Genomic DNA, 20,735 nt, shown 5'->3' on the forward strand with positions numbered 1-20,735 from the left:
AATTTGACGTATTGCGAGGTATGCGAAGGTGTAATGGGTTATATTTGATAGTGGGAGATGGGTAGGACACAAAAACTCGGTATTTCAACATAAACTCGTCCCGCGAAAAGTCGAACGGAACGATTTCTACACTTGTGTGATAATCCCGAACCACACAATCACGAGCAAAAGCTCTGATACCAATTGTAGGTTCCCAGCTGGATATACACGGAAGTATCTCGTACTACGTAGGTGCGGAATCCCTACGTAAGACGATACGAGTGTTCGATGCGATATACGTTAAAACCAAGCACAAATACACGTTACAATACTCAAAAGACACGTTGTATTGCAACTCCTTTAACACGTGATATATAAATCACAATTACACGTTCTGAAGAACTTATTTAACACAAGCCGTAGCTAAGGTATATATAGTTATCGACAACTTCGCCTAACAGACTAGGCGAAGTTGTCTATAACTTCGCTTGTCCACAAGTTCGCTTATATTAGGCGAACTTGTGAGACAACCTATACATATCAAAACAAAACAAACTAACACGATTTCAGACACTAGATACTGAACTACTGACATAATGCACCAACATTTACTTTTCCTGAAATGTTAGAAAATACGTCAGCGATATGCTGGTGAATACGGTGACCCTAATTTTTTTCTTTTACTTGATTACCCCTCGAGACATAACTTAGGTCCGGCCCATCGTGGCTTAGGAATATTCAAGATATAAAACAATACAATTTATAAACTCAAGTCTCTACACACGGTCACCCCAGCAAACACCGCAACGTTCGACATTACTTAGGTACCATAGGTATACACATGGTCATTACTCCCCGCTGGCGAGCGTACTATAACCAAGTGTGGTGCGATGTGCCCACCGCATTTTACCAAATATGTAAGGATCCAGACAAACGTATACTACAGCCTGAGGGCAGGGTTTATACTTTTCGTTTATAAATGTTTTAGAGACACATAGTCTCATGTGAACTCTTTTTCACATAACACATTGGACTCGTTTTAAAAAAACAAGTTTGTAAAGTTTGGGGCGTATTCACCTTTTTCGATTTGGATCGGCTTCAATACACCGTCCGAGGGTCTTTCCCGTTGCTATCTCGCACCTATAGTACGAGTATAACCTTTTCTTTTGGATCAGTTTCAATACACTGTCCGAGGGTCTTTCGTTCTTCTTTGTTATCTCGCACCTATAGTACAAGTATAACTTTTTTTGTTGGTCGGATATACAATCCGGCTTAAGACCTCGAGTCTCTTTTATAAAATCTTTACCTCGATTTTAATTTCTTTATGAACCTTTAGTTCAAAACATCTTTTCTTTTTTTTAAACCTTTAGTTTAAAAATATTATTTCTTTCTTTCCTTTTTGAAGTTAAAACTCTTTTATCTTATTTACTTTTCTTTTCTTTTACAAGATAAACCTCTAGTTTAACTTGTTTTTCTTTTTCTTAAATTCTACGTTTTTTCTTCATTAAGAAAAGTATCATTTTCTTCTCTTATTACTTAAGAATAATAACTTAAATAATATTATCAACTATAACTATTTTTTATTCTATCTTTTCCTTTTTCTGATATGTATGAACCTATAGTTCAATTCATATATATCTTATTCTCATATTCGAACCTTCAGTCCGTCATGTTTACTTTTCTAAAACCTACGTTTTCCAAAAACGTATACTTATATATTTAGTTTATATTAATAATATAAACAATATATATATTCATTTATCCATTTAAAATACTTTTAAATAGTATTTTTATCTTTATTTAATAATAAAGATTCTTTCATTTATTTATTTATTCTTTCTCTTTTATTATTATTTAAAATCTATTTAAATAATAATTATACTTCATTTATAATAAAGTATTTATAATTTTATCTTTATATTTATACTTTCTTTGTTTTATTTTCTTTTTGTTTATTTTCGAGGTATTAACTATACCATTGACTAGGGTTTAAGCCTTTATTATTTTATTAATATTTTATTCAGGCATTATGCTTACCTTGTTTGGTTTATTATTTTCTAGACTCTCGGGCAGCACTTCGACGCTGGCACGTATATCGAGAATCTTGATCAACACTTCCTTGGCACACAAATCGAGGCATGCGGTCTTCAAGTCTCGCCGGCACGCATTTCGAGGCGGGTCGTTGGGTTTTCTCATGTCGGCATGTTCTTCGGGGCAGGTCGTTGGGTTGTCTTGTGTTGGCACGTTCTTCGAGGCGGGTGCGGTTCGTCTCGAGTCGGCACATACTTCGAGGTGGAACGTCGGGTTGTCTCGGTACGTTACGTACTTCGAGATGATGTCGTCAGTACTTAGGGGTATCGTCGGTTTATTGGCACCAATTACGAGGTGGTCGGTACACGTTTATCGAGGTGATTTTTAGAAAGAGTGTGTGTGTATTCTAGAGAGAGAAAGATGTGTGAGAAATGGTGTGTGAAAAATGAGATGTGAAGCTTGCTATTTATAGACTTTTCCCGCGACCCATCGCGATACGCGATGGTCCCCTGATCATGCCATCGCGTATCACGATGTAGACATGGTGAGTCACAGGTAGGTTTGCCACGTGGCAGACGTGGTGCCACGTGGTGACATGTGACGAGCTTTATGCCACGCTGTGACACGAGGCATGACACGTGTCACAATGTCATGGCTTTATGCCACGTGGTGACATGTGTCAGGTGTGCCACGTGTTGACACTTGGCATGACACGTGTCTCGTTGTCAGATATCGCCATCGCGATATGCAATGGCGTTGTGCTCAAGTACGTCGCGTATCGCGATCGGCCGCGAATTCAGAATTTTTCTTTTTTTTATCCTTGGACTTTTGAACTTTGATATTTTTGAACCGATATTTTCGTGATGTTACATCCTCCCAACGTTGAAATAAATCTCGTCCTCGAGATTGCTTCTTTCTAGAACGAGTTTGGGTATTTCTTTATCATTTCGGATTCGAGTTTCCAAGTATACTCGGGGCCTTGTCGTGAGTCCCTTTTACTTTAACTTATTTCAACGTTCTTCTCTTTTTCTTTCTTCGCTTTCGAATCTTTGATTTGAATCTTGTCGTTCTAAGAATTTTATATTTTTGTATATTTATACTTCTTTTAATTACATTGATAAAGGTTTCTTTGGCTAGATATTTACGCAGATTAGAGACGTGAAATATATCGTGTATCCATTTCGTTTCTTTGGGTAGTCAAAGATGGTATGCGACATTACTAATTTGCTTGAATATTTTAAATGGTCCTACAATCGTGTACTATTTTTTTTTTGTTTTTTTTGTTTTTTTTTAACGAAGCGATTGACGTTGTTCTAAGGTGAAAAATTAATATTAACACCCTATCGCATATATTATATTCTAATGATTTATGATGGACTTATAACTCTTTTGGCGATCTCACGCCATCTTAAGTCGTTCATTTATTCGTCGTTTCTTGGACTACTTCGGGTCTAGACATTTGGTTATCTTTTGTTTAGACCAATACACGACTTTTGGATTTTATGTTCATATAACGTATCATAAAGTGTGACTCTAATATTTGTATGACAATTATTATTCGAGAATTCTATTAGGGAAAAATAATTATCCAATTTCCACTTAAATCTTTCATACTTGCGCGGAGTATAAACTCGTACGTTTGGATTATTCTTTTCATTTTTCCATCCATTTGGGGATGATAGACAATGCTAAAGTTCAATCGAATTCTTAAAGTTTGTTGGAAAGTATCCCTTAAATGGGATGTAATTAGACTTTCTTGATTGGATATTATGAATAGTGGCACACCGTGTAGGGACACGATGCTGTTCACATAATTTCATGCTAATCTATCCATCGAGTACGAATCGTTCATTGGGAGAAGTTTAGGCAAACTTTGTTAGTTTATTAACAACAACCCATCTTATATTGTATTGGCATGAATTTTGTTTTGGGAAGTTTCGTAATATAGTTCATGGTTATATTACTCATTTATAAATGGGGAGTTTGGGTTGTTTAAAGTAATCCAAAGGTTTCTTGTGCTTGGTTTCAACTTGTAAATGGATTTAGGCATTTCATTACGTATGAAATGATATCTTGTTCATATTCTTCCATCACTAATTCGATTTAATGTTCGCGGTATGTTTTATCACTTTCAGAGTGCATCCTATACTCCCGAGCTTTGTAGCTTTCCATTATTGGTATTCAATTTCGGTTTCCGAATTTAAGAATTCTGTTATCTCTCTTGACTAATTAGTCGATTGTGCCATAACCTTTCTCTTCGGAACTTTGATTTTTGTTAATTATTTATTCTTGAGGTTTCTTGGCTTTGCTTTATTTAAGGTTTTAAAAGTTCTAATGTTCTAACTCTTCAGGCCTTTTCATTCCTCTGTAATAAAAATCTTTAGTCTCAGTATTTCTTTGAATCTACTATCTTGAGTAAATATTCTAATGTTATACCATTTTATGTTGTATCCACTCCTTATGTAGTTATACAATCCTCTTTGTAAATACATTCCCGTGATTTGAGCGAGTCTCTTTCTATGGCTATCTTGTTTGACTTTTATTAATATTTTCGAGTGTAATATATCTCTTTAGGTAGTTCTATATCTTTGGATGATATAGTAAGTTTATAATTTAGAATATCATAAGTAATTGTAAATCGCTAAACACAGTGGCCAATTGTGTTTAATTATTTACCTTACTTTCAATATTCTAAATATTTACTAATGTTAACTAGATATTAGTATATTGAATCTCTTTTGCAGAAATTTTCATAATATCCTATCCTTCATGCTTTTGTTAGTTTCTTTCCATCCATCATCCTTTTGATTCTTTCTTAGTTTCTATCTTCTTTAAGGATTAATATTGCCATGTTTCATTTAATCAATTTTTTTATATTCACTTTTCTATTTATGATAAATGTTCAAAAATTTCTAAACTTGAAATAATAATAGTATTCTTGTGTACAGACAGGATCTGCATGCTAATATTTTCTTTATATATTAGGGACTTAATATCCATTCATTGTTATAAAATCTCTCGTTTATAACGAATTTGTAAATGGGTTACATGAGTTTAATTAAACTAATAGCTACTACAAGAGTTAATATTCGTTTAACGTATTCTTGTTCTTTTGTTTGATTGTCTTTGACATTTCTCTATAACATTCATCTCTTCATTTTTGTTCTTACTTGTTTTATTTTCCGAACATTCATTCTTGAAATGCCCATTTCCTCTTACAAAAGGTACACATGACTATGTTGATTAGTTTCTTACATTTTCCTAGATGCCTTTTTCCACAGTTTTCACATATGGATCTTGTGAATTTAAGCAATCCTTTTTCTTTCTTGCTTTTCATTATTTCTTTTGTTTTATTGATCTCTTTTACATTCGGTTTTTGTTTTTTTTTGTTTTTTTATATAAAAACATTTGGCTACCATCATAATTTTGGAGGTTGTTTGTGGTACATGAAATTTTAATATCCTTTTTGTCCCTTTTGAAAGCCCAGATATGTATTTCATCGTTTTATCAGACTCTAAATCATCTAATCGCGGAGTTACTTGACAATATTCTAAGAATTAGCATTGTATTCCTTGAGATTGTTATTAACGACTTTCTGATCCCATGGCAGGATTTGATCTTGTTTGATTTTATTAATTGGTCAAAATTTCTGTAAAATAAGATATTTAAATTCTTTCTAACTTAAATTTTACATCAATTTATTTCCTTTAACTTGAACTAATATACTCCACCACTCAAGAGCTTTAGCTTTGAATACTTTCAAAGAACACCAATGGTTTGTTCACTTATGCAGGTAATATTATTCAAGATTGATTTTTGCTCCTTAAGCCAATTTAAGGTGGATATGATATTTTCATTTCCACGGAATTTCTTAGGCTCAAAGGTTTTGTAATTCTTAAAATCATTTTCCGGTTGAAGTTTAGGTTTCTTGTTACTCTTATTCCTTAATTCGTTTTCATGACTAAATTGGTTACAAATTTTCTTTTGAAGAATTCGGCTCGCTTTGAGTCCTTTTTCTTGATTCAAATTTCCTAGGGTTATTGAGCATTTTCATTATTGGAGTTACAGCTTCATTAATTATCTCTCGAACTTTTTCCCTAAATTGGTTATTCATTTCTTTGTTTCTCTCACTTCTAACTTTTTAGGAAGAGTTACCTTTTATATTTCCTTCTTTTCACATGCTACAATAATCCATAGTTAGGTTTAATACTTATGGGAATTGAAACTTATTTCGTATTGTGCAAGATTTTCTATTACGAATTGGTCTATTTGGAAAATCCTATTGTTACCAATTGAATGTATCAATTGTTTTTATTCTTTATAATTCCTTTTACTTCAATGTGTGTCTTCATATCTTTATTAACATTCCTCTTACTTCTTTGAAAAAGTTTCTTTTTATATTTTCTTCTTTCTACAATAATTTATAAATATATTTAATTATTTATGAAAATCAAAACATATCTTGTACTACGCAATATTTTCTACTATGAAATAGTTTATTGCTACCAATTGGACGAATGTTGTTACATTTTCCAAAAATTTTCGTTAATAAATCAATATTAGCAATAAAATTTTATCATTACGAGAAAAATCTTCTTTATTATTGATCTAGATGTTTTAGAGTCAATAAAAAGTGCAAAAATCATCACGTAAAGAATCTGACGTGGAATGACCTCGGGTAATAAGTCAGAAGTAAACAATTCATTAAAGGGGTTAAATGATCTCGAAAATTAAACTATATATTAAAGTAGTTGAGATAATATATAAACTTAATTTTAGAATATTCGAATCGCAAAATTAGAAAATAAGTAACCAAAAACCAGTATAGGACACTGTAAGAGCCCGACATCAAGTTTTTCAGAAAACTAAGTTATTAGACAGACATTGACTGTAATCTAGTTTCGCTCAAAGTCTGACAAAAATTATCAAAAACGGACTTCGTTGGGCTACATAAATTACGCTTTACGTTAAACCTTAATACCTAAACTATACAATATATATTATTATTATTATTTACCAACCCTTACCCCACCCCTCCTTCTCCTAGCCGTCGCCCAACCCCCCCCCCCCCCCCCCCCCGACACCTCACATCACCAACTCATCCTCCTAATTATTATCCTTCTAGATAATGATGTGTTGTGATCAAACAAAATAACCCACTTGCCCTCTAAAACTCTCACTCATCAAACCTATACTTTCAATCCCTCTCTCTTAAAAATCATCGGCCGAACACCACACCCCACACCTTCAATTCAAAATCAAACAATAAACACACACATAATCAAGAAATCATGGAAGATTAAATCAAGAATAAGAAGATTAAGATATCAAGGAGGGTATAGGAAGAACACCAATCTCACACCATAACATCATCAATTTCATCTTCCAAAATCTCCAAGAACAAGTAAGTTTGTGTTTGAACACGATATCACAGATCTAAGATCTAATAATAGTAAACCAGATCTAGTTCATGATGCTCTAACTTAATTCCGTATTAATGTTATGTATATTACTAATTGTATATAGGTGTATGTATAATATTACTTTAAGGAAGCTTGAGAGGATATTTGGGCAGAGGTTCGTTAATGTTAACTCAAAACTTAAATTAAATAGTGGCCAAACCCACTATATATAGAAGATGAGTCTAGTTCATTACACATTCCGTAACGAACTAGCCACTCACTTCGTTACATACATTATATAGAATAAACTTAACGAATCACTCTCTCATCGTTAAACATCCTTAACGGATCAGGAGGGAACTTAACTTATGTCTAGTTCGTTAAACATCCTTAACGAACTAGATGTTAATATTAACGAATTACAATAATAACTTAATACTTTATTACATCAAGAAAACGACAAATACATTAACGATAAATACAAAGACTCGAGACGCAAAACCGTGTACTAACAGACACCCCCTCGTCTTGAGCTCTTTGTCTTTTACTTTTACTTGAAGCGCTTGAACTGCGAATCTCTGCAACTATGAATCCCGTTCTCATAACATACACGCACGACGCGTTGGAACTGCATAGCCAGATCATAGTCTTCATTGCGTTCGAACAATATCTTATTCTTGTGTAGCACGTCATTGTCGGTCGGTTAAGTTAACAAGCCACATTGGATCAATGATCTTGATTAGCTCAGTCTTCAAACCTTTGCCCAGGACAATGATGGCCTCGCCAGTTCGGTTATCGTAATACTAGCGGTTGAATGATAGATTCATGTTTTGATTCAACGTCTTCACTGGCACACTCTTCATGATCTTAGGCGGCTTTACTTTAAGGATCAACTTACTCCAACCCGTACTTGGATCAATTTCATCTATACGTTTTCGGGTTGGAACCTGAGGCTTTAGGAACTTGAAACCATAGTTGACTTCGAACAACAATTGTTGATGAAACCAATATGCTATTCTGCCACCCCCTCGGTTGATAAATGGATGACACGCGAGGGTACGAACATCCCAACGCGGTAGAGTGAGAACATCCATTATCTTCTCATAATATTGGATCCCATTTTCCCATTTAACAATACATACTTTCATATCATAATCAAATAACCAAGAAATAATATCACCTTGAACTTTTGACACGTTCTTGAATGAAGTCACTTGGTTGGCTTTGGCACGAGCAGCTGCTTCATCCTTCTGCTCTTGATCTACATACCTATAATCCTCAATAATCTTACGGGTTTTCTTGCTTCGATACCCAAACCACCTTGCAATATCAGCATCAGTCGGGTTTTCAATCGAATTGAATCTCGTATCAACCACCCTTTTACCCTTTGATAACTTATCCAAATTATCCTCAGCTGCTTTAAATGTTTCCTCATTAAATGCTGGAGCACCTTGATCAACATTGGTGTGTTGAAACAGGTCAGGATAATCCTCAGCTGTGACATCTTCAACCTCAACCTCCTCATCTTCATAAATAAAACCTGTATTCATTTCAATAGTTGGATCATTTAATATCTCTTCATCATTCATAACTTCTACATCAGGCTCTTTCTCTAACACTGTCAACTCATCGTCATTCAAACCAAGCAGTAGTGAAATCTGCTCTCGTGTTAGAGACCATTCGACAAACTGACCCACCTCAATTTCATCTTTATTCACCACGCTCCTAACCACCCCCGATCCATCAAAAAAGATCACCGTGTCAGCCTGGATCATCTCAATGGGCTTAGCAGCTGTGTAGTCTCGATGAACAATAATCTGCTTGTCTGAGTCATCACTAGTACTAGTACATGCACCTGAGGATGAACCATGAGATTGTTTAGGCTCACCTCCTGCACCTGACTCATCCGGATTTTCTTCATCGTTCTTGACCTTTTTAAATGCATCATCCTTGCATGTTAACTGCAACATGAGATCCTCCTGTTCTTTAATCTTCACCCCTTGAGACTTAACAATCTCACGAAGATCTTTAGTTTCCTTCTGACAAAAAGATATATATCCCATCAGCCTTCGTTGATTCTCCATCATTCGTTCTTGAGTCATACGGTCAGCAGACATTTGATTTTCATATAGATGAAGTAGACTCAGATTCATATCCATCTGTTGATCATGTGTCATGGCAAGAAACGAGGCTGGGATAAGCTGAACAGGACCTTGAGGTCGGTTAAGCCTCAAGAATGAGAAATCCATTGGTTGTGGAGGCAACATTGTCGGTGTAGGAGTAATCACCGATGCAGCAGTTGAAGGCCTTGGTATAGGAGATAAAACGGTTTGAGGAGTCATACCAAGCCTAGGATCAGATGTAAGCGTGGTAGTTAAATTAAGCTCCGGAGTGCTAGTAGTAAGCGGAACCGCCGAGCGTTGAGGTTTGGACGACCTTGGAGGTTGAACTCCAAACGAAATGCCAGCACCAGCTGACACTCGTCGCTTAGTTGTTCCCTCAGTAGCCAACTCTTTACCCTTTCTCTTTCGTTGAGCAGCAATTGTAGCAGCTAAAGCCGCTTCAATCGCAGCTTGTTATTCAAGAATAGCTGCATCACCATCACCACCATTACCACTATCACCTCCGTCATCACCATCTCCATCATCCCCACCTGGTCCCTCCTCACACTCGGAATCCGAATCGTCATGGATCCAACTATCTTTGTCGGGACATACATACTCTGAATTTACCAGATGACCAATCAACCATGTTGTCAGAGGAGGATCTTTCCTGTAGATTTTCATTCGCCGAACAATATCAGCTGTCAAATGCTCAAGTGGCATCACATCGTTTGCAATAGCTTGATCAAACGCCAGGTTAGGAATTAAGTCTTCAATAATTAATTGGAGGAAACTTGGATACATTGGAAACCTCTTCTTTTGAACAGTTTGAAGATACTGTTCTTTAATATGATAGAAAATCATCTCAGAAAAGTTGAACGATATGTTGAGAAGTAATGCAACGAATGCTGACGGTAACATGACTCGACATTCATCGTAACCGCCTTTACGACCTCCCAAGAAATGGATCAATACATGTAATAAATACTTGTAGGTCGGGCATAAACCATTCTTGTTGTACATAAAGTCTTCATTGTTGCCACCATAAAATACCCGATGAAATAGACCCTTGATCACCTTTTTTATCAAACTCACATGGATGATCAACGGTATCTCCAAATCGAAGAACACTTCGGATTACATCAATATCAACCGTGATCGGAGTTTGGTTGATTGTGGCTTCAATGTGATTTTCCACTTCAATGTACCTCACCGTATTCCAAAATTGACGAACTATACTGAAACAAACGTAAGTATTTGCTGTGATTGCATAGTGAATACGTGAGCGTCGTAGAAACTCCAAAAACCTCCAAAGGTGTTCTTATCATTAAAATTTGTACCAACAAAGGCACAAATATTGAGTTTCTTATCATAAGATTTTGCTGTTGTTGTTGTTGTTGTTGATCAGCAACCGGTGGATCTTGGTTCATGTTATCAGCCATAATACTAAAAAAAATAACATCGAGAATCAGTAATATTCAAAAATTATATAAATATAAATTTTAAAATTTTGAAAGTTATCAATTAAAAATAATAAAGAAATTAATTGAACATGTCATTCGTTAACAATAGACTGATTCGTTACACTATTATAACGAATCACCTGTTTCGCTATCAAGTAAATAAATGACGAATTAAGAATTAGCGAATTACTATGAAAATGTAACGAACTAACCCTCTAGTTCGTTATAATTAACAAATACCAGTCTGATTCGTTAGAAAAACTAATTCGCTTATTCTAATTCGTTTGAATTGCTTAACGAATTGGACACGAATTAGTTCCAATTCGCTAAGCATAACGAATGGCCAAAAATAGCTTAATCTTTGACTCAAAAATAGTCAAGGTCAAAATTAATCAAGAACTCTTAAAAAGTCAAACCCACAATCGGAAAGCTAGTATGCCCACACTCATCATCATGAAGCAAGCTCAAAGATCACAATGGATCTCGGAAACCCATTCTGATTACAATGGCCTCAAAATGATGATACTTCACATGGTATTAATCACACAAATTGAAGTTTATATAAACCTCAAAAACACGGTAACAAATTCGCATAATTAACCTATTAAATCACTATCATTTTTGACGAAAAACACGAAGGTTTGATTGTCTATACCTTAGGATCATGAATATATGATCAAAAAGAGGTTTAATGATGGTCGAAATTTCTGGAAAATTTTGCCAGAGTAACAGTGTGTTATGGGAAGAAGATGAATAGTGTGAAACGAATCGTTTCACGAACCCCTATATATTACTGACACGACACACTTCCCAATGTAACAAATCAGCCGATTCGTTGAAATTTGAACTAACGAAGGGTTAGTTTAACACGTGTCATAAAGAAATAAGTTTTATTCTTGTCTAATTCGTTAACTTATGCATAATGAATTAAAGTCATTCGTTACAGAGTGCGGAAACGAATTAGGATGTAATTCGTTTGAATGACCTAATTCCTTATTAATAATTAACGAATTACTCTTTATTTAATTTTAAATGAATAAATAAATTAATAAATGAATTAAATTAATTTAATTTTAACTTCAAAAGAATTACCGAAGACATTTATCTCAATAATCAAATACCTTTAATCGTTTCACGTTTTGAAACTTATAATTTAAAATAGATAATTTAAAATAATAATTAATGTTAGTGTACGGTTTTGTTGTCCGTAGCAATCGAATAAGTTAAAAATACTCTGTTTATTAAAATATAAACTATTTAGAAAGAAACATCCGAAATTGAAAAGCATAGAATAGAAAATATTTTTGTGTTTTTGTATGGTTTTTCAAAAGCAGTACATATTTTTTTGTTGTTGAGTTTGAGCAGAGAATCATATTGACTGAATTGCCCTTTCATCTCGGTTTTATATTTCAGCGATATTATGACAAGCATTAAGTCGATCATTGATATTGTTGTCCACTTAAATCTTATAACAAGTCTTCAAGCATTTTTGTGATATTATTAATGGTTCAATTAGCGCACAGAATATCAGAAACTATCAGCCTCTAATCCCGGTTCAAGCTTAATTTGATTTTTGCCAAATCACCCCAACTTGAATTAAACCATTATAATGTTGATCAAAATTTTTGAAGATTTTAAAACTTTGAGCAATGCATCAAGTTTCCTTTACTGTGAGTGAGTATGCACGAGTCCATCTGTAGGCTTACATACATTGTATCCCCTGGGGTCCGTTTCTTATTGGTAATGAGACGCGCGCAAGGGAGGAACAGATGTATGACTAACAACGGATTTTAATCAAGTCAGTAATTTGGATTGTACAAAGTACAGTAGTGATCAAGTTTAATGACTTTGTGTTTGCTCTAAAAGCGAGTGAAATATTCATGCTTATGAATACCCAGATGATTAAGCCACATAAAGACTCACAATGTCCAGAATCCTAACACTTGTTATATGCTTTATTATAATTTTGGGTGATCAACAACTATAAGGCTTGAGTATGACCGGTTATTACATTTCTGCCATCGTCACCGAGATTTTTGCTAGAGACTAACACCTCTTTCAATTTGGTTTTTCTTTATGTTTATATCACTTACTTTACTCTAACAACTTGTTTAAGACCTAACAATGCACCAATTATTAAGTACTCCGTCTTTTAAGCTTATTTCTTGCTGGATTTAGGGTCAAACAATCAATGTACTATCATTTTCTCTTTTTGCTTCAAAAACTCAAAATTTTGAGGAGCATAAAACAAAATGAATTTAATCGCCCAAGTTACTTTTAGTATATAGATTAATGGCAATCCTATCAATCTACAAGTAGATGACAGAACCAAAACATGCAGGCATGCTCTACAAACTTAAATAACCGACATAGTTTTCAGCGAAAAAATAAAATAAAAAGCATAACGAACGCCCCAAATACCTTCCATTGTCAGGTAAATGGCTATCCCGAATATTTACAGTATATGTCCTTCAAATAGAAGTAATTGACATATTTTTCAGCGAACGTAAGCAAAAATATTTTTGGTTTTTCTCATTACATACTTAAAAACACAATCTTTTTGTCTTTTTCGGATTTTTCTATACAAACAAGAAATTCACAATCTTTTTGTCTTTTCAAATTTTTCAAATTTTGAAAAACATAAAGACATGAAAAACACACTATTTTTGAAGTTTTAAAATTTTCAGTGTTTTTGGATTTTATCTATACAGACGATAAGCACAAACTTTTTGTATTTTCTATTTTCACCCCTAAAATTCAAAACCAAAATAGAATTAAAAAAAAAACAAAACTAAAAGTAAATATAGTTATCCTAGGTTCAGGATATCAGCAAGAGTCTTTAAGCCATTTAAACCAAGCAAAAATTAAAAACGCGTTTTATCAAATGCTTTGGTAAATAAGTTAGCTCTTTGAAAACCGGTATGTACTTTCTCAAGGTCGATTAATTTCTTTTCAAAACAATCTCTTATGAAATGATATCGAATTTTGATATGTTTCATTTTAGAGTGTTGATGGGATTTTTGGTAATGCTAATGGCAGCAGAATTATCAATTAAAATGGGAGTAGTAAGAAACTTCAAACCTTAGTCGCGAAGATGTTGTTGTATCCACAAAACCTGGGAACAGCAACTCAAGGCTGCAACATACTCAGCTTCGGCGGTTGAAGTGGAGACTGTTGTCTGCTTCTTACACTGCCAGGAAAAAAGCCGGTTTCTTAAGAATTGACATCCTACTATGGTAGAGTTGAAATTAATCTTGCATCCTCCATAGTCTGAGTCAGAATAACCGGTAAGATCAAAAGTATCGTCCTTGGGGTACCATAACCCGGTGTCAGGATTGCCCCTCGATATTGAAGAATACGCTTGACCACTGCCAGGTGAGTCACTCAGGGACTAGCTTGGTACCTAGCACATAAACAAACAGCAAACAATATGTCGAGTCGAGAAGCAGTAAGATACATTAAAGAACCAATCATAGCTCGATATAGGGTAGGATCGACAGAATCATCCAATTCATCCGGTGATAAATTGTGACCCACGGGAAGAGGAGTAGATTGGGTTTTTCCGGCAGTAATCTTGAATCGGGCCAAGACATCATTCACATATTTTGTCAGGTGAATGAAGATTCCATTCACAGACTGATGAACCTGCAACCCTAAAAAGAAGTTCATCTCTCCTATCGAACTCATCTCGATCTTGGTTTGCATTGATTTCTCGAATTCCTTACACAACGCGTCGTTTGTTGTCCCAAAGATTATGTCATCTATATAAATCTAAACGAGGAGAAGATCATCACCAATATTTTTATAAAATAAAGTGCAATCAACAGTCCCTCGTTTGAAACCATTATCCATCAGATGGTCGGCGAGCGTGCCATACCAAGCTCTCGGGGCTTGATGTAGACCATATAATGCCTTGTTTAAGCGATAAACCCGGTCAGGATAATCGGGGTCTTCAAAACCCGGAGGCTGTAAAACAAAAACTTCCTCATGAATTTCACCATTGAGAAAAGCACTTTTGACATCCTTTTGATAGACTTTTATGTTCTTATAAGCTGCATAGGCCAGAACGATTCGTATGGACCCAATCTTGCAACCGGAGCATATAATTCAGTATGGTCAATACCCTCTTACTGATGGAAATCTTCCACCACTAATCGTGCCTTGTTTCTCACAATCACCACACGATTGTCTTTCTTACACTTAAATACCCACTTAGTCGGAATTGCCTTCTTGACTCCAGCGGGTTTGTCTATAAGATCCCAAACACCGAAACGTGCAAATTGCTGTAATAATTCTTGCATGGCTTCTACCCAAGAAGGATCTTGAAGTGCCATACGAGGAGTCGTTAGCTCAACTTGGGATAAAAAGCAAGTGAATTTAACAAGATTTACAATTCCAGACGAATGTAAATCTGCATAAGCACACAATACATTATTTTCATTTAACGAAGCAACTTGATGACTTGTTTGAACTCCCACATCAAGTTCTCCAATAATGTTTTCTTTCGGATGATAATTATGAATCCTAAGAGTGGGATTCTCAGGAACATCAACATTTTCAAATAAATTAGTGTAATGTTCACCCAGCTCGTGATATGAAGCATCACTATCAAGTTCAATAACTTGATCAACAACAGGAGTGTCATCAGCCGAAGTAGATGCATTATCAAAGAGAACTGGAGAATCATTATCAGGATCTTCTGTTGGAGCATCGGTTGGAAATTCAACATTATTAGAACTTGAGAATCTTGAAATTACTAGTTATTCTTCAAAGCAAGCACGGACTAAATCTTCATCTGGTTAATCAGTTGTTTGAGTAAATGAATTAAATAAGCTATCATAATCAAACATCCAGTCGAGACCTTTCCCTTAAGAAGTTGTAGTATACTTTTGACCGTCCACATGATACCATTCCTTAACACAACCAAACGTGAAGTTAAATACTAGTTTCTTAGGAGAAGCATACCCCAAGAAATACCCTTCAATGGCTTTTTCATGAAACTTTCCCACATCCGTTTTCAACATCGTGCAAGGACACCCAAACGGTTCCAAAAACTTTAAATTAGGTTTTCGATTATTCAAAAACTTATAACTTGTCTTCTTGAGTCTCTTAACAGTTAGAACTCGATTGAGCGTATAACAAGCTGTGTTCACCACCTCATTCCAAAATTGGACAGGAAGCTTTGAATCAGCTAGCATAGTTCTAGCAGCTTTAATCAACGTTCTGTTCTTTCTTTCAGCAACACCGTTTTGTTGTGGTAAGTAAGGGGCACTGTATTCTCGATGAATTCCCTTTTGAAAACAAAGGAAATCCAATATAGTATTTTTAAATTCAGTACCATTGTCACTTCGAATTCTCTTCACTTTCTGTTTGTATAGTGATTCGATCTTAGTGATTAATTTTGAACAAGAACCGGTGTTTGATCTTTCGAACTCATAAATAAGACCCATAAGTATCTTGAATAATCATAAGTAACCACCAGGCAATACCAATCTCCAAAAATACTCACACGATTCACTGGACCAAAAAGGTCCATATGAAGTTGCTCAAGGGGAGTATCAATGGAATTTAATAACTTAGAAGGATGCAACCTTTTCTTCTGTTTGCCCTTTTTGCAAGCAATACAGTGATCGGATAACTTAAAGTTCTTCAGAGACACACCTTCAACTAGGTCATTTGCCACTACATAGTTCATCTTACGAACATGAATGTGACCCATTCTACGATGCCATAGAATAGAATTTTTCTCGGTTACCTTCAAGACAAAACATGTTTCAATTGATGTTGATACTTTAGAACTCATATTTAAGACATAAATATCATTTGATCGAGGTGATCGCATGATAACCATGTCCTCGGGAATCACATACCCCGGTTTCAAAATCAGACACTCTTTATCTGTAAATATTGTAGTATATTGCTTTTCACAGATTTGAGAAACGCTCAATAAGTTATGATCTACCTTGTCACAGTAGTTGACCTTCTCAAAAGTAATATGCCCATTCGAAACATCACCTTCTTGTGTGATCATACCCCCAGAATTCCCAGCAAACGCCACATAACCCTTATGAATATTTCTCACATTTGTTAAGAGGTCGAGATTTCCGGTAATATGACGAGAACATCCGCTATGTATAAACAGTTTTCACCAGAAACGGTCTTGGATGTACCCTACACACAAAAGAAAATGATCAGTTCAAAAAGGCAGCCCAGGCCTCAGTGTTGGGCACCTTTTGGTTTTCTTGAGAAACATTAAACTTATTCGAATTCAACTGTTCTTTAGCAACTTGAGAATAACTTACAGGCTTCTTAGACTTTCGTCTTAGATAAGCAGCTTGAACTACATTTGAGTTAACATTGTTACACAACGGTTCAGTTGAAACAAACTTTGGTTTAACATGACCATGAGTTTCATTCACATGAACAACCTTTCATGGATTCACGTTGGAGAACATGATGTGAGTATCATCCTCATACGACATAGGTCGTTTCAGAATCTCTGTTATCAAAGGCACTGGTTTTTTTTAATCTTTGACAAGCGGGTGAGGATTTTGAGATTTAGTTTCTCACCACATGACCTTGTTGACCGCAAAGAAAACAGCTTTGCATGTCCACATGATTGTTTTAAGATTTAGTAGTGACATATGACACAGAAGGTTGATGATGACTCACGTTTTTTAAAAAACTCTTAGCTAAATCATCAGATTACTCAGATTTATTTTTCAAATAAAAATCTAAGTTAAAACAATTTGAGAAACTTTTCAAAGTATCGGTTCCAGTTGACATTAAAAATTGAACTTTCTTAGCATGTTTTAAAACTTGCTTAGCTGTAGTCAAAGGATCAGATGAAACTGATGTTTTAGCTTGAGCATACTAACGTTCAAGATCTTGAATCTTTGAAGTTTCATTCTGAAAAACACTCTCAATTAGTTCCGGTTTAATGATACTTATTGGGATGTCTTTCTCAGTGATCATCGTGTCAATCCCCTTTAGTTTAAACACACGACCAGCAGATGGCTTGGAAACATTTGGGTTTATGAAACGCAAAAAATCCTCATCAGAAATTTTGGGTTTTTCTGGTTTCTTAGCTCTCACTGGTTTGACCTTAACTTGATTATCTTGTTTCACCTGAGTTGTGTGCGAACCATACACAGCCTCCTCAAATTCATGAGGTTTACACAGTATGTGATTAGAACTTGGAATTTTCTTGTTCTTGTGTATGATTTCAGGTTCGAACACATCCTCAATGATGAATTTGTCGACATTTTCAACAAAAACTTTGTTGCTTTGAACATGAGGTTTCTGAGTTGTAGTTTGGACTTTAACAGTTTCAGGTTTAACTGGTTATGCTTTTTCAGAAATCACATATTCTTTAACAATCACACACTCTTCTTTTCTAGCAAAAGGATTTGGTTTGTAATCATTTTGAAAAGGTGGTGGAATTTCAACAAAACCTATTCTTTTCTTTGAATGTTTTTGCTTACCAGATACTTCAATTATTTCATTTAGCAAAAAGGAAGAGTTTTTGAATTTGCCCAATTAATTCTTTAAATAAAGAACCTCATTTTATCTTTGATCTATGTTTCAAAATTTCTTGAAACTTTTGATCATTGATAGTCATTTTAACCGATAACTCAGCCTTAAGATCATGATTACTTATAGTTAAGGCCTCAATTTTCTCTCTTGAATTCATTTGAGAGGTTAAGGATTGCCTATAAGTGTCCTTTAACGAAACAATCTCTTTTAGAAAATTATCATTTTGAAGTTTTAAGGTGTCTATCTTAGGCTTGTTGATTTCACAGTCGGCACATGAAACATTTGCAGAAAATTTAGAAGTTGAAGCACTGGCCTCATTTTGCTTAGCCATGTAAGCAGATGTGGTTGAATCACTGATTTTAGCCATACACGCGAAAGTTGTTGGAATCTTTTCACTTGAATCATCTGAATCAGACTCAATATCAGCATCAGAAGATAGCTCGCTTCCACTTGCATCTTGAAAATTCTTAGTAAATCCAAACACCGCCAGATTTGCTTGATTGTTATTTCACAGCAACCTTTGTGACCAGCCATCCCCATCCAACTTAGACAACATCGCTTGGCCTCCAGAAGATGACGGTTTCGTTCCAGAAGATTTTCCCGCATCACTTTCACTTTTACCAGATGAGTTCTGATCTTGCTTTCTAGGACTAGTGTACTCCTTCTTTGTCTTATCACATTCTTTTGCAAAATGCCCAAACTCTTGAAAGTTGTAGCACTTGAAATTTAATTTATCAAACCCCAATTTCTTGTTCAAAGATGGAAGATCTTTACTCGTTCTCTGCATAAACGTTTTCACTTTCCGGACTATCATAGCCATATTCCACTTTAAGTCCATCAATTCCAAATCATCAGGATCAATTTGTTCATAGTCTTTATCATTCAGATCGCTTATGGCAATTTTACTACTAACCAAATTCTCATATGAAGTCATGAAGGCAGATAAGAAAACAAAATTTTGTTCGGCCTCCCTCATGTTCACATTTGGTTGTGATGAGAATTGATTTGAAGGTGATGAATTCCCAGATCCTCCAGATGAACCAGAAAAACCAGATGAATCAGTATTTCTAGCTGTGTAGAAACAAGCACGTGGATCACTATAGATAGTTGTTGCATTATCGCTTGCAGTTTGTGTTAGAAATGCAGTGATAGGAGAAATGGTTGAACTTAATGGCATACTTCCACCATAAAATGCAGGATCTTGACTATCTTTTGAAGACTTTTGACATTTAAGATCGTATTCTCGTGCCTCGATCTTTTGCATAAATTCCGATGCCGTCAAATCTTCATCGTTGAAATAATTATTTTCTTTCAGAACCATCAAGAAAGTCGAGTAAGAGCTCGGTAATGCATTTTTAATGGTATCAATTTTATCAATCTCAGAAGTTTCCAATCTCATCTTATCCTTCTCAGCTATCAAATGATTAAATCTTGTTTTCATCTCTTCAACAGTCTCACCTTTAAGCAGGTTAAAATTTCTAAATTGAAAATTGAGCATAACCTTTTTGCTTTCAGCAGTGTTACCCATACTCCTCATACGAATGTGTTGGAATAATGAGGCACAAATCTTTATACTCCCTACTTGGTGAAAGATGTTTTCAGGTAAAGCCATAGTGAGAGTAGAATAAATTTTTGTCTTAATTTCTAACGCTTTCTTCTCTTCAACCGAATATTGCTTAGATAGTTTTGGGTGTAAAACCAATGGTCTCATCCCCAATCATTGGAACGGTGTAAACTTCATCTAAGCAATACGAAAAATCAGGGTGAACTGACCCTAGATTAGCACGGAAACGGGGTTCCCATTTAGCAAAATCGCTAAATTTTATTAAACGTGGACACTTTGAATGTGAACCGATCTCGGTATCCAGTTGCAACATTTATTGCATTAACATATTTTGGGAAGCTAATGCATACATACCAGCCATGTTTGCTAAAGGACAATTTTCTCAAATTACAAGGGTTAAAGTTGAAAATTATAATAACGAACTGTGAACAGTAGGTAACAAACTGTAAACAGTGATTAACGAATCACAACTTAACGAAGTTAAGATTGTTCAGGTAACGAATCAGGAATGATTTTAACGAATCTGAAACAGTAACTTTAACGAATCTGAAACATATTATAACGAATTGGTCCACGAAACAGATGGTTTCCTTTAACGAATCACTAAGAATAATCTTAGCGACTTAAGTAGCGAATTAGCTACAGTTGGTAATGAATC

This window comes from Bidens hawaiensis, unplaced genomic scaffold (assembly GCF_021521415.1).
Source record: "Bidens hawaiensis isolate Kalapana, Puna unplaced genomic scaffold, B.hawaiensis_p1.1 tig00012379_1, whole genome shotgun sequence".
Lineage (NCBI taxonomy): Eukaryota > Viridiplantae > Streptophyta > Magnoliopsida > Asterales > Asteraceae > Bidens > Bidens hawaiensis.